At 42.6% G+C, this 27,074-nt stretch overlaps 1 protein-coding gene and 1 non-coding gene across 2 annotated transcripts in view; one reads left to right on the plus strand and one right to left on the minus strand.

Annotated features, from left to right (window-relative positions):
- Positions 1-27,074, plus strand: part of LOC126335447 (G-protein coupled receptor Mth-like) — a 682,281-nt gene that overhangs the window by 363,137 nt on the left and 292,070 nt on the right. The window lies entirely within an intron of this gene.
- Trnaq-uug (transfer RNA glutamine (anticodon UUG)) lies at positions 3,933-4,004 on the minus strand. Its single transcript has one exon. It is a non-coding gene; the product is annotated as a tRNA-Gln (tRNA).

Below are 27,074 nucleotides of genomic sequence, written 5' to 3' on the forward strand. Positions count from 1 at the left end.
CTGTTCTGGTACTATACTTTTCAGTTTCCTCAAGGGGTACAGGACCCGTGAAAGTTTGGAACATACATGTTTGGTGTGCTGTTGCCAGCTTAATTTGGTATCAATGAGAAAGCCCAGAAATTTAACATGTGCTGCGTTACCCAGTGCTCCAGTATTGCTGAGGCTGCATATAATCCTCTGAGTTTTTTCTTCATTAATTTTCATTTTGTTGATGATAGACCACGCCTTAGCTTCATTGAACAAGACTTCTGCTTGTTGGACTGCCTGTTCAGCATTCGTTCCCTTTGAGAACAAGGTTGTATCATCCGTAAACTGCAAGGTGTGCCCATTGGAGGTCATGTCATTTACCAAGATAAGGAACAGCAGGGGCCCTATTATCGCATTCTCATAGTGGCGCCAGTAGCGCCCCTGTTACACGACTGGTGCGAAATTTTAATAGTCGTCATCTTTCAAATGAAGAACCATGTCTACCAATTTTCGCTTACTTCGCACAACTCCTTCTTGGTGATGGGATTTGTTATTCTTCAGACTACGACGTCCGCTACCATTTCCCTCCCACTGACGACCGCTCTCGGGGTGTACGCCACCGAGGTCGCTGTCAATCTGCCGTGGAGTCTCTGTCCCTTACTTCTGACCAGTCAGTGGCGAAGAAAAGTAACGATGCCACACATGGCCTTGCTACGATCAACTAATGAAACATGGCCATACTGTTCCCGCATAAATAGCTTGTAACCATATCGCAGTATGCGACGCAGTTTAAGTCGTGTTGCACAGCATATCGAATTGCACGACGCCAGTTAATCATAAACGTTGCATTCTCTGCAGTATCCTTTCTTCCAGGAGAAAGAGCCCGGTAAGGGATGCAGTGGACCTTCTACAAAGATTGAAAAAGTAGGAGAGACGTACTGGCAGAAGTAAAGCTGTAAGGACAGGTCGTGAGTCGTGCTTGGACAGCTCAAAAGTCAGCTATCTCTGGACGCAAACAGGTGGACATTTTAGCGGAATATCCCGTTCACCTCACATGAGAACCTCAGACATCCCTGGCGGCAGCCTTTTTAGAGTTAAGAAGAAGCGTATGATAGACCGGAAAGTAATCCGATTTATTGGTCAATGAAAAAGACACAAACTTAATCAACATTGAGTTACTGAATATGTGTGTAAACTCTAATTCAGTATATATGTTTGGTGAAAAGTTTTTATTCTGACAGTCACTTCATCATACTTTAGTGAAAAAAATGAAAATATATTCTCGAACAATGAACACAGTTCGAAAGCACGAAATATCGACATAACGAAAGGCGGTACCACATGTTTTTCTCGTGGGTGTGTAGAGTGGCGAAAGATATAACACCTTATCGATATTAATAGCCGCAGCTAATTTTAAAACATTGTATTTGACGTGTGAGTTTTTCAGTATTTCTAAGATTTCAGCTGCTCGAGAAACTGATCTAGCGGAGAACTGTATCCACAAAACGAAATTAGTATGGCTGTGTGTCTAATACTGCGTCGGTCCACAATAGTATGCAAAAACGCTGCAGCTTGTCACGGCAGGCATTCTAGAGAACTCTGACATACGGTCAAAAGCAGGCAACGCCAAATGTCCATGTCTAGGACAGGAAATTATTGAAAGTTACGAGCATGTGGTTGCTGAGATCTGAGCTGGTAGGTTTTTTTTTTTTTTAAAGTTTGTGGTAAGTGTAGTATCCTGCCCAATCATGTAATATGGGGCGCCTAGGAAGCTGTTTCTCGGATCGCTAGACAAATTTTTTTTTCCTTTATTGTATTTCAATACCCCATCAGGACGGGCTGGCAGCAGCTTATTACGCTGCTGTGCAACCTACAGACTTTTTAAAACGTGAGAAGAAGATAAGAAACAATAAAAGGAGGCGATAAAACGGTGACTTAAATTGTAAAACGGCGGAAAATTGTCGAAAGTTAAAACATAAAAGAAAGGGTTGGCAACGCTAATAAAATGCACAGGAATTAGACAGGTAACATAGTAGACAGACAATTAAAAAACATGGCGACAATCTGGCTTCTGTTCGCAAGATATATAAAAATCACACCCAGCGACAGTATCATGTCCGTTCGCAACACTTCGGAAAAGACACACAACACTGAACACTCACTGTAAATACTGCACTAAAATGTCGGCACAAAGATGGCACACCATAGCCAAGGGCAGATGGGGGGGGGGGGGGGGGGTACAACCGCGAGGCTACACTGCGTGGCCGAACTGATAAGTTGATGACATCGTAGATGTATTGTATGGGATTAATATTCGGTCTAATTGAAGCTCATGACACCTACTACAGTTCACCATCATGCACCATCATCTCCGCAACTTCAGCTAATTATGTCAGCCGGCCGCTGTGGCCGAGCGGTTCTAGGCGTTTCAGTCCGGAACCGCGCGCCCGCTACGGTCGCAGGTTCTAATCCTGCCTCGGGCATGGATGTATGTGATATCCTTAGGCTAGACAGGTTTAAGTAGTTCTAAGTCTAGGGCACTGATGACCTCAGAAGTCAAGTTCCATAGTGCTCAGAGCCATTTGAACCATTTTTATTAATTATGTCATTTGGTGAGAATGGTCACATGTATAAGTCGTGAGGTGTGGAGTGCCGTATGTAATGATATCGTTCGAATCAGATGTGCTCCGTTCGAATTGGATGTGCCCTCCTGAACACTTCTCTTCAGTATTGTTCATCCAAGTTTTCCGAGCCTATAAACGTTCGGTATCCATTTCGTTCGGTACCGTATGGCAGAAAATTAGCTGTTGCACTGTCATTTGTCCAATTTCGTTGAATTTTAACTACAGTCGCATGCTTCACAATGTATGGTTGCCTGCCAACAAAGAGGACACCGTTAACGCATGTTGGTTATAATCCGCGTAAGTGAGCAAATTTTTATGTATTTGACTGGAAAAGGCCTGCTTGTATAGAGTAACGGGCAACTCGGTAGCTTACGAGACTGGGAGGTTGAGCCAGACCAGGATCAAATCCGCAGGCCGTATTAACGACCGTGGCTAGCGCACTAGCCACTGAATATGGTTTTGAGACGGTTTCTCATACTCGTTTGGGCAAATGCTGAGCTAGTCCTCAATTATCACCTCTTAAAATGCAATACACAACCCATTAAAATACGATCACTCACAAAAAGAACACAAATTAAAACTGTGTGCCGGACCGAGACTCGAACTCGGGACCTTTGCCTTTCGCGGGCAAGTGCTCGACCAACCTTTTTTTTCTTTTCTTTTTTTTCTACCCCCCACCTTTTTTTTTATTGAGGTGGTGGAGGTCGGGGAAGGCAGAGTGATCACGGGTCGTAACCCGAGGCCTGGTCACAGTGTCCCTCCCGTCCGTCAAGGAATCAAGGATGGGAAGGGGAAATCTTTTGTGGGAATCATTATTTATTTATTTATTTTTATTTACGGTTTTTAATACAAAGTAAAAGTGGTTTTACTTTATACCACGACAGAAATAAATGTATCTAGCACCGCATCGTGCTCTGAATATATAAAAAAAGCAATATCTCGGCTCGTTCCTACACCGAGGTAATGTATATGGAAAAAAAAGAGTGCTTCATACAGGATGCAGAAGGGTGTGTCGCTACTCTCCTTAGGCTTCATCATCCAGGTACGTTTTCACGTATATCATGTTATTACACCGAGAATCGAACTTAGTCGCTCTCTCAATGGGTGTCTTCTCCTACCTGTTGATGATCCAGCTGCGTGGAGGGTCGCGAAGGGCACTCCCTAAGTAGTTAGAAAAATACTGTCTGTATTTTGAGTTCCGTACGATCTTGCAATGACGTTCTTGTAGGTAGTTCCAAAAGTCGAATACATCTTTAGGTCCATCGTCAAATAAGTAGTGTACCGCATGCGCACGGGTCCACGTAACAGCATTGGTCTTGGCGCGCGGGAAAACACAGAGTCAGGTTCCACCGAGACTCGAACTCGGATCGCTGTATTCAAAGTCCAGAGTGCTAACCATTACACCATGGAACCGGAGGCCAACTGAGCTACTCAAGCACCACTCACGCCCCGTCCTCACAGCTTTACTTCTGCCAGTACATCGTCTCCTACCTAATATCCTTTCTTTCAGGGGTGCTAGTTCTGCAGGTTCGCAGGAGAGCTTCTGTAAAGTTTGGAAGGTAGGGGACGAGGTACTGGCAGAAGTAAAGCTGTGAGGACGGGGCGTGAGTCGTGCTTGGGTAGCCCAGTTGGTAGAGCACTTGCCCGCGAAAGGCAAAGGTCCCGAGTTCCAGTCTCGGTCCGGCACACAGTTTTAATCTGCCAGGAAGTTTCATATCAGCGCACACTCCGCTGTAGAGTGAACATTTCATTTTAAAAAGAACACAGTTTACATTATTCAGTGACAGGTGGCGCACACCACATCTCTCTCTTAAATAATTAAATGCTGCGGTAACATGGACGAGATCCGGTCATTAAGCTAAAATGAATTTGTCAAATCTTGAGTAGAGCTGATCCGGTACTGGAGGGCATTATCACTAAGAAGAAGAAGTATTAGACCGGAAAAGCGAGGAGAAATGAAAATTCCTGACAGACTATAAACTAAATGCTGGATTGTAACTCTAAACCATACGCCTTCCTTTAACAGGAATTGCCGTTAACAACTGATCTACCCAGGAACGACCTACATAGCGTCTTCCCATCTTCAGTTCCACCATTACAGAAACTCGTATCCAAAACTGTGCTGGACTAGCACTCCTGATAGAAAGGTTATCATGGAGAAATTATTAGCTCAGTTTATAAGGACATTCTCCAAAGAAAGGTAGAAGTCGGATTTTAGTCCTGATTCGAAACACAGTTTTCGTCTGTCAGGAAGCTTAGAAACAGCACATATTCCGCTGCAGAGTGGAAGATTCATTCTAGGAGGGTAAGGTTTTGCCATACAGTAAATTGTCACCAGGCCGTGTGTGAAAAGTTCTGCATTAAGTCTCAAAGCACTTTGCAATGTCCTCCGTGGTGCACACTTCCTAATTAATGGCATCCAGTGGCGCAGCACGTAGCTTTAAAGGGAAGACATTGTCAGCTGCGAAAGCAGAACCCGGTGTGCCTCAATGAAGTGTGATAGGACCGTTACTGTTTGAAATTTCATAGTATGCAGAGGGACAAGTTTGTTTCATGGATAATAATCACAACTCTTGATCAATCTAGATATTGCAGTAAGTAAGGTTTTTAAACGAAACAGAGTTTATTAACGGCTTTTGTAACCTCTTGAAGAGACGGATGGAGTGATATAACGCTTATTAATGTTGGGGCAAGAATATTTCCCAAAAGTATGTGAGACTGAGAGGCAAGGCGACCGGAAACTGCCATTGCCCCGAGATGGAAGAGTCAAAATCCCTCGATATCTCCAGCAAGTGAGTAATATTACGTGATGGCACTAAACGACGGGGGACAGGGCAGAGCAGCTAAGAATCATTTGCACTTAAATCCTGTAATGTGTGTCCCGTCAGTACACACCGAGTGAACACATACATTTTGTTCATGTCAGCCAAGACAATGTTCCTCAGGACAAAATGCATTTTTAATTGGTGAATGATGGAAGTGACATTTTGATGAACATTGTTATCTTGACACATGTCTCGATAGCGGCTAAATCCATGCATTATCCTTATCAGACAGATATGTGGAAGGAATAATACCAGTTCTTTGTAGAACGACAAGGGATATTGAGGTTATTAGCCTTCTTTGAACTGAAACCCGGAACAGATGTATGTAGTTCCTTCATTAGTCTAATTAATAATTATTTCGCGTAGGCCATTGACTGAAATGTGGAATGCTGCGGAACGCTTGGAGCGAGGTAGCAAAAAAAAAATGATGAAAGAAGTTTCATAATAATTAGTTAAAACGGTACTTTTAGTCAACTTGTTTTTCGTATTATCGTTCTGAACCAGCTTTAGGAGGAAATACAATTCGAGAGCAGGCAATCGGTTAAGTCTCCTAAACTTCGTATACATCAGCTTCTGAGTAGCACTATAGTAGTATTTTTGTAGTAGATGTTTAAATAATAAAACAAACGTAACACCCTAAGAACTACAGGAAGACTAGCACAGAGGCCTGCGGGAACGATATGCCGAATACCCGGATGACATAGATATTGCTAGCCGAAATAAATTAGTGTTTTGGAAGAGATTAGGTATTACATTTATTTAAACTGAAGTTAATTCCTGTTGAGGACTAACATACCTCAGGATTTTGCCTGATAAGCCGGGTGTTTTAAAGGAAAGAAATAATTCGCGTTTTCTAACCCATTTTTTTGCAAAAATTCTGCTTAGAGAAATCCAATTCGAAACTCAGGTCTAGGTGCCAAAGCAATAGTTATGTATCAATAATCAATATATACGAATTTCGCCATGGTGGGAGTTATGTATTAATAATCAATAGTTGTTAGTGAAGTCATGATTTCGCAACGGAATTTAGTGACTTTGATGAAACACGGAGGCACTTCTTATGGTGTATGCAGTATCGAAAATACCTTGTTCGTTTGATAATCTGTGACATTCAGATAAATATTATTTATTTCGGCGAAAAATAGTGCACAAGTGAAAAGGAAATGTAAATTTTTTGATAAATTACAACTTCAGAAATATACGGGTTTTGAGTGTGGACAGCACAAAGCGTCAAGATATAAGTGACATATATTAGCAATAGATAAGCTGTAAGAAGTATCTCAAGGAAGGGTAATATTCAAATTTTTTTTCATCTCAAAATTCTGAGTTTCGATAAGAAGAGTCAGGCTACGTTAGTACTTAATACGGTCGCCCATCATTATTTCCACAAGTCTGTGGAGTGCTCATCGAACTTGAATAAAATTAAGATTTGTTCCAAGGAGAAATACAAAACTAAGAAAATAAGATTTTTTTGCTATTGTCACGCACGATTTTAACTAAACGCCTATGAATTCTATAATAATTATTACATTAAGTCATAATTCCTTAATTCAGGTTTATTTTAGTTAAATTACGTTCTTTTTAACCTTTATATACGGTTCATAGCATAGAACTTTTATAGAAAGGTAGTACGATACATTCTTCACGAAAAAGTAAAATTCAGTAATCGCCCTTCAAAACAGGCATTTTTTTTTTTAAATGGATAAATTGCAATCTTATTCCTATTCGACCTTGCTTCTCCGCATCTAACTAACCATATTTTGATTTCCATTCAGTTCAGATGGGACTTAACATGAGGTCATCAGTCCCATAGAACTTAGAAGTACTTAAACCGAACTAACCTAAGGACACACACATCCATGCCCGAGGCAGGATTCGAACCTGCGACCGTAGCGGTCGCGCGGTTCCAGACTGAAGCGCCTTGAACCGCTCGGCCACACCGGCGGCTCCATTCAATTATTCCGTTGTTTAAATTAGAAATTTTATTCATAAAATAGTACTACATTCTCCTTCGTCCAAAGGATCCCGGTATACATTTTTTGTTCGGCCTGTAAGTGAAGGAGTCCAGTGAAAATCAACGAAATACCACAAGTAATCTAAACGAGGGTTCAGTTCTTTGTAATAATATTTTGGCAACGATTATGACGGCTGCTGTACCCACATACTGCACAGATGTATGTTGTGAATTCTCAGTCGTCGCACTTCACTATTAACTGTCATGGCGGAAGTTAAGTACTTCACTCGGAAATGAATTTATAGATCGTAATTTTGATAGTTCGTTCGCATTAATAGTGTGGCACCGTCCATGATTACGAAAGCCCGGCCGGAGTGGCAGTGCGGTTCTAGGCGCTACAGTCTGGAAGCGCGTGACCGCTACGGTCGCAGGTTCGAATCCTGCCTCGGGGATGGATGTGTGTAATGTCCTTAGGTTAGTTAGGTTTAAGTAGTTCTAAGTTCTATGGGAATGATGACAACTGCAATTAAGTCCCATAGTGCTCAGAGCCATTTGAACCATTTTTTATTTCGAAAGCTCTGGCCAATAGTTGCACAAACATTGAGCACAGAGTACTACTCTGCTTGATTACTCAGGACTAAATTTTACACAGCGTTTCCGGGTTAATACGCTTTAGGTCCAAGATTCCTTTTGTAACCTAAGCAGATTTCACGTTTCACTTCGAGTTAGATATTTGCGTGTAGGTATCATCTATATGATTAAACATTAAACAGTTTGTCCCTCACAACAGCCTGGATGAATCAGTATTCGGGTTGAAGAAGACAAAGTAAGCAATTAAACTTTTGTTGATTTGAAGAGGCATGTCTGCTGTCTGACCTGGGTTAATTCTATAGCTGAGGTGGTTCTCCGTTGCCATCATCCCACATCGTAGAAAGTGACTGGCGTGTAGTCGCAATGCGTGGATGACTGCCTGTACTATGTAGTATTGGATAGATTCTGTTATGGATTAAAAGAAGTGTTCAGATCTATAGCAGCACAACCTTATCTGCCCGAATAGCACCAAGGGAAACCTTATCTGCCCGAATAGCACCAAGGGAGGTTCCATATTTGATATCGCGATCCTACGGACAGATTACTGACAATGCCAAATGTCTTCACTCGATAAGATGGATCTTCTGCGGGGCGTTCCGGCTTTTAATTCAGGCCGTTTGTCCAATATCTGCTTATCAAGAACTTTCCGCACCGCTCGTCGCCCTCTTGGCGGCCAAACATTGATGACAAAAATTTAATCCACTGCCAGAATTCGAACCACTTGTTTCAGAGCTATGCACCACCACACAGGCGAGTGCATACAAAGGAGGATACAATTACAGATATGAAATATTTACTGCAAAATAAAAAAATTAACTCCTCAATCAGTCATTTGCCTGCGGTCGACCTCCCCTTTATTCTTTGCCTACAATGTCTTTAGACAACGGTTTACAATCAAGCACTACGAGGCGCATTTGAAAGATGGATGGTTCAGATGGCTCTGAGCACTATGGGACTTAATATCTACGGTCATCAGTCCCCTAGAACTTAGAACTACTTAAACCTAACTAACCTAAGGACACCACACAACACCCAGCCATCACGAGGCAGAGAAAATCCCTGACCCCGCCGGGAATCGAACCCGGGAACCCGGGCGTGGGAAGCGAGAACGCTACCGCACGACCACGAGATGCGGGCTAGTAATGATAGTTTGATTGTAATTAAATGTTGGACGCTCTGAACAAATTCGCATGAATGTAAACTCCATCAGTTGATTGTTATCGAAATCACGAAATTCATTGTTTGGATTCAGTGGTCGTTCAATTGTCGGCGAATGGGAGGAACTATGGCTTGGAAAATCGTTTGCCAGTTGCGACTGCGTGCTGTAATTCTGTTTATGTGTGCAAAATAGTATACAAGACATTGGTGTCTAGACTAAAAGTGATCATGCAAATGGGCATGATGAAGACTACAGTGGCGAGCTTTTTCTCAAGATCGATGAAATCCTGCGATAGTGGACTAAAGGCTGCGAGCTATACAAATAATACGATTCAGAATTACCGTTGGGAACGTATCGACAACCCACCCGACAGTCCCGATCCCGCACACAGAATTATTATCTGTTATTGCATTTGATCGTCGATGTCTATTGGTTCAGTGCCGTCCCGGAGAATTTCTATGCAGAGGGGTGGAAGAAGCTGCTGCAGCGTTACGAAAAGGGTTAGGAAAGGTACGGTGATTAGGAAAATAAGATGAAGTAGGATTTTTCGGAATATAAAAACGACAGTAAAAGGTTTCCTAACGAATACCCGTTTATACGACCACACTGCCTATGCTTTTATATATGTTCCATAAAAAATTAACTCATGCCAGAAGAGAACGCAAACCTGACCGATAACCGCGTTCCTAATCTACTAAAGTACTGGAGGGGACTAGGAAATGCCATTAAGGTCCTAGACCCGATGAAGGGAAACTCCTGATCTACACCTCCAAGCGGTAGAGAGTGGGCAACATCACTTCATATGATGGCTAACGTAGACAGGGACCGAAGGATGACCGGGATAAGTCATCACTCCAGCATCTGCTGGACAGGGCACCCTCTTGCCCTGGAAATGAGAAATCATTTCCAAAGGCGGAAGAACCAGCTGATGGTCAACGGCATAGGATGTGGAAGGCAACGGGAAACCACCACATTAAAGAACTACGGTTATCCCAAGCATCAGCAGTAAACCATGTCAGTATCTTCTGTAAAATTTTCCGGAGATAAAATAGTCCCCCAATCGGATCTCCGGGTGGGGACTGCAAAAGATATAGACAACGTGAAGGAAATGAATCCCAATTTTAACATAGCCACTTGGAATGTGAGAACACTGCTTCAGTGTAGCAAGCTAGAAAATGTAAAACTTGAAATGGAGCGACTGGAAATCGATATCCTGGGCATATCGGAGATGAGATGGCCCCAACCAGGTGATTTCTGGTCTGGAGAATACAGAGTCATTCACACCGGAACTGACCAAGATAGACCGGGAATGGGAGGAGTTGGAATAATTTTGAGGAAAAACTATGGCTCACATGTCAATGGATATGTGCAATATAGCTCTCGAATAATACTAGCCAAACTTGAAACTAAACCAAAGGACACTGTGATAATACAAATATACATGCCAACATCCAAAGAAGAAGATGCAGTCATTGACGAAATATACGAAGAAGTAAGTGATGCGATGAGAAATGTTAAGGGAGATGAAAACCTGATTGCCATGGGGGACTGGAACGCGATTGTGGGTGAAGACCCGGAGGAAGGAATTGTTGGCAAATATGGACTTGGAAGAAGAAATGAAAGAGGTGATCGACTGATCGAGTTCTGCTCAAAGCACCAATTAGTTGTTGCAAACACACTTTTCCAACACCACAAACGAAGAAGATATACATGGAAGGCCCATGGAGACCTGAGGAGACAACAGATTGACTACATTCTAGTGAAAGCACGTTTTAGGAACCAGATAAAAGATTGCAGGAGCTATCCATCTGCAGACATAGGCAGTGATCATAACCTGGTCATGATGAAAAGTTCACTGAGATTCAAACGTTTGAAGAAGAAGCCAGTAAAACTTAAATGGGAACTAGAAAAACTGAAAACTGAGGGACTGGCAAACCACTATGCTCATGAAACAGACAACCTAATTAAAAATTTTCAACATGGTGGAGTAAATGAAGACTGGAATCAGATTAAATCTGTTATATACAAAGCAGCAGAAAAGATAGTTGGAAGAACTGAACCCAAAAACAAGAGGAAATGGATTACAGCAGATATTATTGAGCTTATAGAAAACAGAAGATTATACAAAAATGCAACTGAGGAACAAGGAAAAGCTGAATACAGAAGACTAAGGAATTTAGTTAATAGAGAAGCTAGGAAAGCAAAAGAAAATTTTCTTGGAGAAATGTGCAGGAAAGTAGAAGAAAATATGCAAAACGGAAGAACTGATTTAGCCTACAGAACAGCAAATCAATTTTTTTTTAACAAACGTAAAACAGTACTCTCAGGCACAATAGAAAATAAAGAGGGGAAAATGCTGTTTGGTGAAGACATGCGGAAGAGATGGAAAGAATACATAGAGGAGTTGTATGCTGGAACACCTCTTTTGGAGGAAGTAATAGGAAGAGAAGAGGAAGTAGACGAAGATGACAAGGGAGATGACATTCTGCAAGAAGAATTTGACAGAGCTCTAAAAGAACTACAGGACAACAAAGCAACGGGTATTGATGACATCCCTGCAGAACTAATAAAGAATACTGGTGACGGCATGAAAATGATGCTGCTTAAACTTATTAGGTCCATCTATAACACAGGAGAGATACCGACAGACTTCCAGAAATGTATCATTGTTCCTATACCAAAGAAGGCAGCAGCTACAAAATGTGAACAGCACCGAACTCTTAGCCTAATATCACATGCATCAAAAATTCTCATAAAAATAGTTCTGAAGAGAATTGAAGAGAAGGTGGAGGATATGCTGAGTGAAGATCAGTTTGGTTTCAGAAGGGGATTGGGAACAAGAGAGGCGATTCTGGCACTAAGACTCATTATTGAAAAGCAATTACAGAAAAATAAACCAACTTATATTGCCTTTATAGACATGGAAAAGGCATTTGATAACGTTATCTGGCAAGAGATGTTCAGAGTGCTGAGGAAAATTGGAATAAAGTACAAAGACATCCGCGTGATACTCAGTTTCTATAAGAATGAGGTGGCAGTGATTAGGAACTGTCACCAGGAACAACAAGCAAATATTAGAAAAGGGGTAAGACAAGGATGTGCTCTCTCTCCTCTTATATTCAATGCTTACATCCAGGAATCTATAGACCAAGTTCGAGAAACTACTGAGGTGGGGATCAAAATTAATGGGCAGAAGATAGACATGGTACGTTATGCAGATGATATTGCTATAGTCACGGAGACAGAAGAAGATCTAGAGGAAGTCCTCAGAACAACGGAAAAAATTCTATACAATCAGTATGGAATGAGAATAAACAAGAAAAAGACTAAAGTGATGGTATGCAGTACAGGAGCAGAATATGAACCTCCGAGAATTAGAATTGGAAGAGAGGAGCTGGAAGTGATACAGGAATTTACTTACCTGGGAAGCAAAATCACAAGGGATGGTAGAAGCCGGAAAGAAATTGCGACCAGAATACAAAAGGCCAAAATTGCATTTAATCGGAGAAGGAACTTACTCACCAGCAACAACATCAGTCTAAAAATAAGGAAACGCATCATGAAAGGTTTCGTTTGGAGTGTGGCCCTATATGGATGTGAAACTTGGACAGTTGGAAGAGCAGAGAGAAGACGGCTAGAGGCCCTGGAGATGTGGTGCTATAGAAGGATGATGAAGATCAGCTGGACAGACAAAGTAACAAATGAAGAGGTGCTTAGAAGAGTACAGGAAACCAGATCTCTGTGGAGGCACATCCAAACAAGAAGAGACAAACTTGTAGGGCACATCCTACGACACAACAATATCATTGGAACAATAGCAGAAGGAGTTATTGAGGGAAGGAATCGGCGGGGGCGACCAAGGATATCATACATGCAACAGATCATGAATGACGTTGGATGTAACACATATGTGGAAATGAAGAGGAAAGCAGACAGAAGAGAGGAATGGCGCTCTGCTGCAAACCAACCTCAGGGTTGAACACTAAAAGAAGAAATCTACTAAGGTTCCATCGCTACAATTGCTACTATCAGTTCATCACACTGTAGCCTTAATCGGAGAGTCCTTGTATATCCGTAAGAAATTATACTGCCAAGGCACATCGCACATACCGTAGAAAGACACGTCAGTGTAATTTTATTCAATCGATGATGGTGAACCAATTTGTTACTGGCTCAAAAGTTTCTTATCCTGCGCAGCACTGGTGAGTGAATACAGAAGTAAAATTAGTAGGTGTGCATAACGCCTCCAAACAAACAATGTGACGTAGGAGGAAAGTTTTGCCACAGCTTATAAAATGGCTTTTATCTTAATAATATGAATATTTATATATGTGTTTAGAGAGAGAGAGAGAGAGAGAGATTGATATAGATTGAGACTTTACTTTAAGTCGTAACTGGTACCTGAATTTTGGTTGCGGCCTCCTTAAATGATCAGCTTCTGCACCAGTTGGTGACGTATTATAATTTGGAGGAAGTTATTGGTCTTTAAGGTTTAAAATACGACTCTGTTAGTTACTTGGCCGTATTGCGGATAGCTTTGAGCCCAAGTTTTCGTAGCTTTTCATATCTAAGGGACCACTGTTGTAAGTAAATAAGATCAAAAAGCAATCTGCTTTACGTGAGAAAAGGAGATTGCTTGGCCCACAAACGTCCTTCAAACTACACGCCCTGCTACATCAAAATTGGTCAGTGGAGTTTAGCACCATACTATTGTACAAGATCATAATCCAATTACTGCAATTAAGAAATTATGAGGTTGTTACGTATTGAATGAAAACTATAGTGACTATAGTCTGGTGAACTTTGTACACTTACAATTCTGTCGATTGATAGCCGGCGACGACAATGAAGTTCACTTCCTTTTCCAAAAACACGATACTTCTATTCTTCACTTCCAGAAAATTTGTACACAGAAATGTTTGGCAACTCTTATACATACAGTAGCAATTTTCATTACACGTAACAATACGTTCTGAGCGACGGCCTAACAATACGTCCTCTTTCCACAAGATACAGATCAACAGTCCTCATTTATTTTTTTTAAAAAAAAGCAATTGCCTTTTTTTTAGAGTCCATACTCAAAGATTCACAACTACTATCGTTGTGGGGATTGCGCGCTAAAGTTTTTCTTGCTGTCCAGCTGCGCTTCACTTCACTTCAAGTACTTTTTGAATCACATTTACATTTACGGTATTTACATACATTACTGAGCTTCTCAGAATAAAATAAGGCACAAATTAGTTTTAAAAAAAGGCAGTGAGGCACACGTAACATTACAGGCTGTCAGTAACTGGTGATAGGAGGTTCTTACATTATTTCGTACTTGCAGATAGCGCTTTTTTGTTGCAGAACGAATGGGAGGACTGATTCCCTGTCCACTCAAAGAACAAATAAAGAGAATGAACAGCAAAAAGACTTGAACGTCACTTAGTTTCTTTAGGCAACGCCCTGAAGCGAAGTTGTACGGTACTTTTTGTGCATGATACGTCAAAACAGGAAGGAAATTGCTTTATCCAGCAGAAATGAAATAATGGGCCACGCTGCTGGGGTTTGCAAATTGACGTCGCTTACGATGTTGCTCTGACGAGACTCCGGGGCGACCAGATGCTGTTCTAAACAAGCTACTAACTTCCGTCGGCACTACAAGATTCGAGTTGACCCATAACTACAAGTTGTGGTTAAAAAATGGTTCAAATGGCTCTGAGCACTATGGGACTTAACTACTCTGGTTACTAAAACTTAGAACTACTTAAACCTAACTAACCTAAGGACATCACACACATCCATGCCCGAGGCAGGATTCGAACCTGCGACCGCGGTTCGGGACTGCGCGCCTAGAACCGCTAGACCACCGCGGCCGGCAGTTGTGGTTACAACCAACATGTAGTTCCTCTGTAGTTCCTCGGCCTTGCAGTCTCAATAATGCTCTCCTCATACAAAATAAGAGAGATATTTTGTACAGATATTCGTGATCTGTTGGCCTCAAACCATCCTCAGCTCTTTTCGTAATAGTGAGATTTTTAAGTTTTCCTGTATAACGGGAGTGGTAACTCCTCGCCGAATTTTTAATTCCGTTACAAGAACCAAGGTGTAGTAAAATAAATTATTACGTTTAAACCAAAGATCCTATGTCTCTCATTATGTAAAATCTCTTAGGTGAACTACGATCTTTAATTTTAAAATATAAGGACCAGTCAAATGACAACCGAACACAAGCGACAACGGGACCATGGGATGGTTCCATTTAAAAGTAATCACCAACATTTATCCCACTAAGAGACGAAAGCGAGACGATCAATTCCTGTTTCGTTGAACGCGGCTGGCCGCTGACCGATCCACAGCAGCACCAAATCTTGCGCTTCCTCGCCGACTGAAACCGAAGTCCATGTATCTCTTTCTTCAGGTCGCCAAAGATGTGAACGATCCGGGCTATACGGAGGATGTTGTAGTGTTTCCTTACAAAATCGCCGAAGCGTAGCCCCGTCCGATTGGAAGTGCGGGACTGGCGTTTTCGTGCAACAAGATGCACGTTAAGTTCCTCGATCGTGGAGCTACAATCAACATGCAGCGGTATGAAGACATTTCACAGAAACTGCATGGGACCATCAAGTCAAAACGCCCAGGAATGCTGTCGGACGAAACCACCGTGTTACACGGTAACGGCCGTTCCCACACAGCCAATCGAACGAAGGCTACGCTCTAGCGATTTAGTTAGGAAACACTGCAACATCTCCGTACAACCCGGATCTTTTACCGTATGTTTTTCACATCTTAGGCGACCTGATGAAAGACATTCGTGAGCGTCGGCTTCTGTAGCATAAGGAAGTGCAAGAGAGGATGCATCGGCGACCGAAATTATACTACGAAACAGGAGTGATAGTCTCATCTCCCAGAGGGATAAGTGTCTTAAACATGTGTCGTGATTACTTTTGAATGGAACAGTTCCACGGTCTCATTGTGGCAGGTGTTCGGTTTTCATTTGACTGCCCCTCATTTATGAGGCGCGCATCACCTTCTAGCTTCTGTCTGCCTTCATCTATCCATCAAAACGTCAGGCCACTCCTCTTGTGTTACTTTTTTTTTTTTTTGTCATCAGTCTACTGACTGGTTTGATGCGGCCCGCCACAAACTCCTTTCCTGTGCCAACCTCTTCATCTCAGAGTAGCACTTGCAACCTACGTCCTCAATTATTTGCTTGACGTATTCCAATCTCTGTCTTCCTCTACAGTTTTTGCCCTCTACAGCTCCCTCTAGTACCTTGGAAGTCATCCCCTCATGTCTTAGCAGATGTCCTATCATCCTGTCCCTTCTCCTTATCAGTGTTTTCCACATATTCCTTTCCTCTCCGATTCTGCCTAGAACCTCCTCATTCCTTACCTTATCAGTCCACCTAATTTTCAACATTCGTCTATAGCACCACATCTCAAATGCTTCGATTCTCTTCTGTTCCGGTTTTCCCACAGTCCATGTTTTACTACCATACAACGCTGTACTCCAGACGTACATTCTCAGAAATTTCTTCCTCAAATTAAGGCCGGTATTTGATATTAGTAGACTTCTCTTGGCCAGAAATGCCTTTTTTGCCATAGCGAGTCTGCTTTTGATGTCCTCCTTGCTCCGTCCGTCATTGATTATTTTACTGCTTACGTAGCAGAATTCCTTAACTTCATTGACTTCGTGACCATCAATCCTATGTTATTTCAACTAATAACTTTGTGTTCTGCCGTACGGCAGATCTTTTCAAGGGGGAAGTCTCGTCAAAGAGGTCCACCGCAAGAGCGTCTAGGGAAGTGATTCCAGTGGTGGTTTCCCGTTGCCTTCCACTGATGATGATGAAATGATAACACCCAGTCCCTGAGCGAAGAAAATCTCCGACCCAGCCGGGAATCGAAACCGGGCCTCTTGGCGTGACAGACCGCCGCGCTGACCACTCAGCTATCGGGGCGGACTTCAAATAATAAACATATTTTATTTTATTGTCATCGCTTGAGATCCTGTTGTTGATGAATTGTCCAGAAATTATTTATGTTTCGATTTTAATTACATTGGGAAGCGTCTGGTTTAATTACGCGTTGATTTGCGTGCCATCCACGTGCCGTTCTATGCAGTTTTGCAAGTTTAAAATATCGAACCTTTCACGAAGTCCGATTAATGAGTTACAGCATAATGCAATATTTTGGCACATCGTATTTCATGGGACCATAGTCCGCCGTCACCAGACCTATATGCTCTCCAACAAAGACTCTGAACCTGATGATTGCGAAAGCAGATAACAAATAAGTTTCAATCGTCTATCAGTAGGATAGGTTTCAACGAAATGAAATTGTTTCGCTATTTGCACCCATATTCTGCTCGTGCTGTGGCCGCTGTGATGTTTCACAACTAGCGAACAATTAGTTTTCGGTAAAATGCAACATTAGCATTTCAACTCATTTCACATTCCTTCTCCATTTTTTAAAAACTTATTAGGATGGTTTACAAAGGGTCTGAACAATTTATTGATGGAAATTTACGTTATCCCATCCCAATACGGTGTTCATAGGTGTAAAATACTAGTATCCAAAAATATGATATAAAAGTTTGAGAGGAACCAGAGCAAAGATTTATCCATCGTGGCTTACCTCTGCTGCGAGCCTTGATTGAGCAGGGAAGAGAATTTTTAGGCATCCCTACAAGTTAAAGTTCAGGGCAGTTGAGTCCAGTGATCTGATGGGCGTTGTTCCACGATATTTTCATCGTGTAGAGTTTGTAGTCATGTTTTAAGCATGAATTATGATGAAAATGTAGTCTGTAATGTGTAAATATTTAATTTTGCCTTACAGCAAGTGTGGTACAGAAATTGAACTATGGTTGTCCACAGTGTTACTTCGGTTCATGATATAAAAATCGCGCGCGCATGTCTTTCTGTGTGTGTGTGTGTGTGTGCGTTGTTGTTGTTAACATGGGAATGTTACACTCTTTAAACATTTGGATAAACAATCCAGTACTTTTGAAAATTCGGGTAGTTCGGATGCTGTAATGCAATTGGGTGCAGTGTTTAATGGTCGGCAAAACATTGGGCTGTGATTGGGAGAAATGTGTTTTGTGTGTGTGTGTGGGGGGGGGGGGGGAAGAGAGGGGGGGCGGGTAGGAGTGTTGCCGATTAGGAAATTATTTTTGCTAACATGATTGTATTTAAAGTTACAGCTGACTCAGCGTCTTGCCCTGCGTCTAGGCATCATGTGGACATGGTGTCAGACTTCAAGGCCAATAACCACATTTGCCGCAGTAGGATTCAAGGTCAGTCAAAGTTTTGAGCAACAGACATAGGTGTAGTACTGAGGATCTGTTTGACTGACAAATAAGTTGTGGGTAACAATGTCAACGCTCGTCCTGAGTGTCTGTCCGCCATAGATAATGTTCCATCAAATATTCTGCGTCACTCACTTCTGGAGATCTTGAACTTATGTTCATGTTACTTTCAATATTTGCACGTGACAGCTCGCATACACAAAAACCTTATCTGAACGATAAGTTTTACCACTGGCAGACGGATAACTGGCCCTCCTTTTTCCCATGATAAGCTCCCCAGATAAATTACCAGCACCCCTCGCCCAACAAACAGTCAGTTTCCCGGTGCAGCATATGTCGTCATGATAGTAACAGCCATGTGTAACATCTGCCTAAGCCTTGTTCAGATATCCGGAAACAAGTACGCCTTAAATGTTTTGAAGCCGCAGACAAACAAGTCGTAATATTTATAGGTTGTGCAATGATAAAAAAGCCATAAAATATTTTTTTTCTTTGAGTGAATTCTTCTTACGCAAAGTTAAAAACGCAGCCCGTACTTAGCCATTCCACATCGTAGTGTTCAGAGCTTATGCGTTTGTTAGTTACTTGTTCCATAGATCAAATTCACGATAAACGTTATGATGTGGAACATGTCATCGTAACAAACATTGAACTCTCTTATGCAACTAACATAAATAAAGGAATAAAAATGATGTTTATATGGCTACATGTTTTCCCTTTAAAAGTGGCTAATTATCTCTACTGAATAAATATACTTGTCAAGAATTGGCCTAATCAGTCAACAATCGGAAACAGTGGTTCAAGAAAGCCGCTCATCCCCAAGCAACTGTCATTTTAATCTGAGTGTTAAAACCGTCCAAAAAAAAATGGCTCTGAGCACTATGGGACTCAACTGCTGTGGTCATCAGTCCCCTAGAACTTAGAACTACTTAAACCTAACTAACCTAAGGACATCACACACATCCATGCCCGAGGCAGGATTCGAACCTGCGACCGTAGCTTTCGCACGGTTCCGGACTGCGCGCCTAGAACCGCGAGACCACCTCGGCCGGCAAAACCGTCCAAAATAACCGGTTTCTGAAATAACCGATTTTCATTGTTTCATTCATGTTATTTCCTGGAGCAAACGGAGAAATTGTGCAACTACTGAAACTTTTTCACTCTCGCAGTTTCAAGATATACAGAATCAAAATATTAAATTAAATAGACACAGAGGGTTGGGGTTGTTTGGGGGAAAAGACCAAACAGCGAGGTCATCGGTCTCATCGGATTAGGGAAGGACAGGGAAGGAAGCCGGCTGTGCCCTTTCAAAGGAACCATGCCGGCATTTGCCTGGAGCGATTTAGGGAAACCAAGGTAAACCTAAATCAGTATGGCCGGACGCGGGATTGAACCGTCGTCCTCCTGAATGAAATATACAAAGAAAAGAAAACTTAGTCCACCCACTGTTCGCTGCTTTTCTCGAAAAATAAGTGGTTGAATACTACGTAAAATCATCCGTACTGTCTTTTTGGTTCTAATTTTTTTTTTTAACTCTGCTCAAAAATTATGTTGTAATCGTCGGGGATCATATCACTATTCGGACATTAGAATATTTAGTACTAAAGGGCGAAACTCCGATTGAAGAATTCTGTTTTCCGGGTTAATTTTTCTATTTTCAAGAGCTGCAAGCAGATAAAGGCATATTACACTCCTGGAAATGGAAAAAAGAACACATTGACACCGGTGTGTCAGACCCACCATACTTGCTCCGGACACTGCGAGAGGGCTGTATAAGCAATGATCACACGCACGGCACAGCGGACACACCAGGAACCGCGGTGTTGGCCGTCAAATGGCGCTAGCTGCGCAACATTTGTGCACCGCCGCCGTCAGTGTCAGCCAGTTTGCCGTGGCATACGGAGCTCCATCGCAGTCTTTAACACTGGTAGCATGCCACGACAGCGTGGACGTGAACCGTATGTGCAGTTGACAGACTTTGAGCGAGGGCGTATAGTGGGCATGCGGGAGGCCAGGTGGACGTACCGCCGAATTGCTCAACACGTGGGGCGTGAGGTCTCCACAGTACATCGATGTTGTCGCCAGTGGTCGGCGGAAGGTGCACGTGCCCGTCGACCTGGGACCGGACTGCAGTGATGCACGGATGCACGCCAAGACCGTAGGATCCTACGCAGTGCCATAGGGGACCGCACCGCCACTTCTCAGCAAATTAGGGACACTGTTGCTCCTGGGGTATCGGCGAGGACCATTCGCAACCGTCTCCATGAACCTGGGCTACGGTCCCGCACACCGTTAGGCCGTCTTCCGCTCACGCCCTAACATCGTGCAGCCCGCCTCCAGTGGTGTCGCGACAGGCGTGAATGGAGGGACGAATGGAGACGTGTCGTCTTCAGCGATGAGAGTCGCTTCTGCCTTGGTGCCAATGATGGTCGTATGCGTGTTTGGCGCCGTGCAGGTGAGCGCCACAATCAGGACTGCATACGACCGAGGCACACAGGGCCAGCACCCGGCATCATGGTGTGGGGAGCGATCTCCTACACTGGCCGTACACCTCTGGTGATCGTCGAGGGGACACTGAATAGTGCATGGTACATCCAAACCGTCATCGAACCCATCGTTCTACCATTCCTAGACCGGCAAGGGAACTTGCTGTTCCAACAAGACAGTGCACGTCCGCATGTATCCCGTGCCACCCAACGTGCTGTAGAAGGTGTAAGTCAACTACCCTGGCCAGCAAGATCTCCGGATCTGTCCCCCATTGAGCATGTTTGGGACTGGATGAAGCGTCGTCTCACGTGGTCTGCACGTCCAGCACGAACGCTGGTCCAACTGAGGCGCCAGGTGGAAATGGCATGGCAAGCCGTTCCACAGGACTACATCCAGTATCTCTACGATCGTCTTCATGGGAGAATAGCAGCCTGCATTGCTGCGAAAGGTGGATATACACTGTACTAGTGCCGACATTGTGCATGCTCTGTTGCCTGTGTCTATGTGCCTGTGGTTCTGTCAGTGTGATCATGTGATGTATCTGACCCCAGGAATGTGTCTATAAAGTTTCCCCTTCCTGGGACAATGAATTCACGGTGTTCTTATTTCAATTTCCAGGAGTGTATATAGACACAGGTAGCAGATCACCTACTTTCTATTTTTATTGTAAACTGTGAATGAACTAGAATGAGATTTTCACTCTGCAGCGGAGTGTGCGCTGATATGAAACTTCCTGGCAGATTGTGTGCCCGACCGAGACTGGAACTCGGGTCCCGAGTTCGAGTCTCGGTCGGGCACACAGTTTTAATCTGCCAGGAAGTTTCATATCAGCGCACACTCCGCTGCAGAGTGAAAATCTCATTCTGGAAACATCCCCCAGGCTGTGCCTAAGCCATGTCTCCGCAATATCCTTTCTTTCAGGAGTGCTAATTCTGCATGTCTGGCAGGAGAGCTTCTGTAAAGTTTGGAAGGTAGGAGACGAGGTACTGGCAGAAGTAAAGCTGTGAGTACCGGGCCTGAGTCGTGCTTCGGTAGCTCAGTTGGTAGAGCACTTGCCCACGAAAGGCAAAGGTCCCGAGTTCGGGTCTCGGTCGGGCACACAGTTTTAATCTGCCAGGAAGTTTCATATCAGCGCACACTCCGCTGCAGAGTGAAAATCTCATTCTGAAAACATCCCACAGGCTGTGGCTAAGCCATGTCTCCGCAATATCCTTTCTTTCAGGAGTGCTAGTTCTGCATGTCTCGCAGGAGAGCTTCTGTAAAGTTTGGAAGGTAGGAGACGAGGTACTGGCAGAAGTAAAGCTGTGAGTACCGGGCGTGAGTCGTGCTTCGGTAGCTCAGTTGGTAGAGCACTTGCCCGCGAAAGGCCCAGGTCCCGAGTTCGAGTCTCGGTCGGGCACACAGTTTTAATTTGTGAATGAACTGTTGTTACCGTTTTAATTTATCACTGTTGCTATTATTTCCTTCCCCTTTCATCATTTAATAGAAATGGCAGACATATCTTTAATCTTTTAAGCAAATGATGCATCATATTTCACTGCAATGGCACTTTGTAAAAAAAATTTCCAGATTTGAGTTAAAGCCTTTCTACGACACAGCAAATGTTCGGCAACTACCGCGAGAAACTACCGTGTGACAAGGTCCGGGCAAGCCTTGCACACTGGACGAATACACGTACCTCAAGCCACGACACACGTTATTGTCCCAAGAATGCTGTACTAATTCTTGTGCCATGTCGTTGTTGCTCGATTCTGTCGGCATTTATTAAAATAGCACTTTTCGTTTTTCCCATTTCCTGTAATAACTAAATATTTCAATCTCAAGAAGATTTTACGAATGGAAAATACTCCCTTGTTAAAAAAGTTTATTTAAACACTAAAAGTTTTAGCACTGCTACTACGGGTAATTGATATTTCGGTTTTTCTACTCGGTTATTAGTAAAAAATAAAAATATAAGTGAGGGCAAACAAAATACCGGTATCGGTTTTAACCAGTCGGTTTTTCCCATCCCTACTTATGCACACGTATAGCTGTATATCAATATCGAACACCCAGTTTATTATCTGTTCAGCGAATGGTGTACCTCAGTCACTTTCAGAAAGCGCGTTGAGAAAGAGACTGCGTGCGAAGGACGTGTGAAGCGGATCGTTAAAGTTTTACAAATAGTTTGGTTAACGCCAGAACTTTACTTCTGGGTGTCCTTTTTATTAATTAAGGTTGTAAGTTTTTACCCCCCTTTCGTCCAGATATCAAGGATATTATCGATCACGATTTTACTCATATTTCAGGCAATCGGAATATATTCCGTTGGATGTGTATACAGAATGGATACCAGTTTAGCCGTGTTCCTAGTACCCGTTCCGTTATTTCCATGTAAGTACAGTTTTATGATTATTCATTATTACTTCAAATAGTGACTAGTGTGAGAATGGCCATTCCATAATGAGTAAATTAGCTAAGTGACTCACTGTTTATCTGCAAGCATTTCAACCCTAACAGATTAAGTTCGCGCTTGCAGCAATTGTTAACAATACTTCCCTCATTCCAATTAGCATAATTGTAGGTTCTTTCCCATTAAACTAAGAAAATGTAGTTGAAACTTTATATATATGGTAACAATGGTTACTTATTATTAATCACTGGACTCACATTTGGGAGAACGACAGTTCAAATATGTTTCCGGCCATCCAGATTTTGGTTTTGCGTGATTTCCCTACATCGCTCCAAGCAAGTGCTGAGATGGTTCCTTTGAATAGGCACGGCCGAATTCCTTCCCCATCCACGAAACAGTCCCAGCCTGTGCTCTGTTTCGAATGACAGCGTTGTCGATGGGACGTTAAACCTCAATTAAAATCACTCCACTCCATGACTACCGCAGTCTCACTGGTACAACAGCCGTAATAGAACTTAAGAACAGAAAAACAGTCGTGGTTGCATACAAAAGACTGTTTTTTTTCTATTTTAAACCTCAATCTTCCTTTCTTCCTTCGAGCAACTTTCAATCAGAACTTTACCTCTTTAATAAGTCATTCATATAATAATCTTTTTCTCTCTACGTTTCCCCCCCGCTGTACTCATCGTCGGCATTAATCTCTTATTTCTTATTGATTACAGTCCCACGTAATTTAACTTCTCTATTTCAGACCATGTTAAAAGAAGGAGACTAGCTTTTCGACTTCGCAGCTTCAGAGAGAGTTAAATCGAAACATCTTCGCACATTTGCGCTTTTTTACTTGTTAGTCTTAGTAACCATGTCACTTAATACAACGCATCGTGTCGCATAAAGTAACATGAGACATGATGTCATGACGTATAACATGATACATGCCATCATGTCACCCAATTCTCATGTTGTGCAATATCATCAACGTCATTGAAGTTGGGGATGCAATCATGCCCACTCTGGGATACTTCACATTACACATGCGCCCCACTCTCGGGTACTTCCTTCTGTGGATGCATCCAATGCTCTAGAAGCACATAGCGTTGTGTCTGTTTGTTCTTACACCCCACATGTATCAGGGAGTGGGCCTAAAACAGCTCACTGAGAGGGGGAAGTAGGGTTTAACTCATAAAAAGGCGCGAATATAACAAGATTTTTTTATTTAAACATCTTTGAAACTCTGCCAAGGACATATTCGCCTTATTTTGTACTACGGTAGGAGCGTTTTTCATTCTTGCTTCCATCTTTTACTCAACCATCAATTTGACATTAGACAGTCACAGTTTGGCAACCGATGTAGATTTTTGTTGTCTCGGGCTACGCCTGATCCGATATAGGTTTCTTGTTGTTTTTCTAACCATGTTGCTTGTGTCGTGGCAACGGATAAAGCTTTCACAAAACCATAGGACGATCATTAATCACATTTATTTGTCTAACTTCTTAAAAAATCTGAACCGATTCACAAAAGTCCGAAGCGTCGCGCGCAAAACAACTCACAGAAAACGTAAAATGCGAATAAAGCTACATTTCTGAAAGCGAATTTTTAAATTCATTGTAAAAATGCGTTTTTTATTTGTCGGATTTACTTAAAACGGTTTCCGTTCATTCAATTCACATAATAACTAATTTAACGTGCTACATTTAGGTCGACTTTAAAACATCGTGTCTTGACAACGGATAAAAATTGCAAGACAAAAATATTATCCATTTATCTACCCTCACCGAAAGTTTGGACCGATTCGTACAAGTATAGACGTGGCGCGCTTCAAAACCTGCCAGAGAAACGTCTTTCTTGTGCGTAAAATCTAAACTAAGCAAGGTTTTTTCAAATAGTTAAAACTTATCCGATACATCGGTGGACCAAATCCGAAAAATCAGTCTCGGTCGAGTCCGATGTTATTTAATGGCGACTGTTTTTGCACGAAGAAACCGAACGGTGCACTTACAAATGTCACATTATCGGAGCATTAATTTCACCCCAGTTTAAATATTTTGCAAAAGTAATTGATAGATACGCATAGTTTGACTGAGCGCCAGCTCCGGTTCCTCGTTAAACCCCCCCGTAAACCGCAATTCTGCGGCCTTTTCAGCTCGTATTGCTACAGCACTTCCGCGGTGTAAAGATTGACTGACTGCATTCGACACAAGAAGACGCACTGACTACGTAACACCTGTAGGACACCCGCGTGCCGTCTGCTGACGTCCTGAACCAAGTACTGACTCCACGGCCCTCCAAACGAGCAGACCTTGCCCTTTAGTCTACGTCACAGGTGCTTCATCACTACCACGACTGCATGAGCGCTACGTATGAATGTAATGACGAACACACTTAAATGTATCATCATGTGAAACGTCGTTGTCATTCCTCATCTGAATCCAAAAGACGATAGTTGACAATAGTGGGAAGTGGACTGAAAACCACCAAAAAGCATTTGCTTATTGTGGTAAATTTACGCCACATGAGCGATATTGCAGAGCTAACCCGTTTCTCATCTCCTGACTGCCTCACGGGCTTTGTACGTTATCACAGTCACACACTATCACACTAATACGAGTACGCTCCGCAAGGAACAATTAATTTTTCTCTGCAGAACTGAATGTACATCAGCACGCCACAAACACAAACTGGGGCGGATCCCCATTAGCAAATTCGTTCTCTTATCTCACAGTCGGTCAGGTGTAAATGAGAACTATCACACGAAAACTAAATGAGAATCATAATGGAATTACTTCGCAGTGTACGTTGATGGGATATGGTCTAAGTGGAGCTTTTACGTTTCATTTCAGTACACGTATTCCCTAGTTTTGGATTAATCCCCCGTCGGTTCTCTGCTGTGAGCAACGTAAACAAAACCAGTGACGAGAATATCAGAACGAGAATTGTTTCGTTTCGTGAGATTCCGTTAGTTTCTTTGTTTGGCACTAAACTTATAATAAAATTACAATAAGTAATTGGTACACCAACACACTGCCTGGTTAAGCGAAAAGCACGAACATAATCGAAACTATTTGTCGTTGGATCAGCCAACAGCTGAGACTTTCAAAACCTGCTTGTAAAGGAGGGAAAAAAACTGGCCCGGAAAATATTTCATGCACCTTAAGATACCCAACCCTACTTACTTGGCCCCAGCGTGGGTCTTCTGTGATTTTTTCAGCAACGACTCCATGAACTCCCTTAGGAAAAAACCCAGCCTGTATTTTTTGCTCAGAGATGCGTGCCTCACACCCATCACTCATTGAATACCTCGTATCGCCTGAGGTATTCATTTACGATCATTAATTCCCATCTCAAAGTACAGGGTGTTTCAAAATGAATATACGGGTTTTATCGCTTTGCAGCATTTATTATACTCAACGTACAACTATAAATTGTACATCAAATGAAAGAGCAACTTAAACAGTTTTGTTTGCATATCTTTGCGCAAAGGGAAGAGTATGGCATAACCAAGAGCAACTGAAGAACGCGTCGAACGAGTGAGAGGTTCCCCACGGAGACTCAAGAAACCCCTTCGGAAGGCCAGTTGTGAATTAGTAGTTCCAGTGAGTCTCTGTGGAAAGTTTTAACGACACGCTTAAACTACATCCTTATCGTTTTCAGATCTTACAAGATCTAAAAAGTACAGACTATAGTTTACGTGCCAACTTTGCAAACGAAATGTTGCTGAGTGACGATGAAGATCTGGTTCGTGTCGTCTTCAGTGATGAATCGACGCTTCGCCTGCGTGGAGTTGGG

The sequence above is a fragment of the Schistocerca gregaria genome, chromosome 2 (genome assembly GCF_023897955.1).
Source record: "Schistocerca gregaria isolate iqSchGreg1 chromosome 2, iqSchGreg1.2, whole genome shotgun sequence".
NCBI classification, from domain to species: Eukaryota; Metazoa; Arthropoda; class Insecta; order Orthoptera; family Acrididae; genus Schistocerca; species Schistocerca gregaria.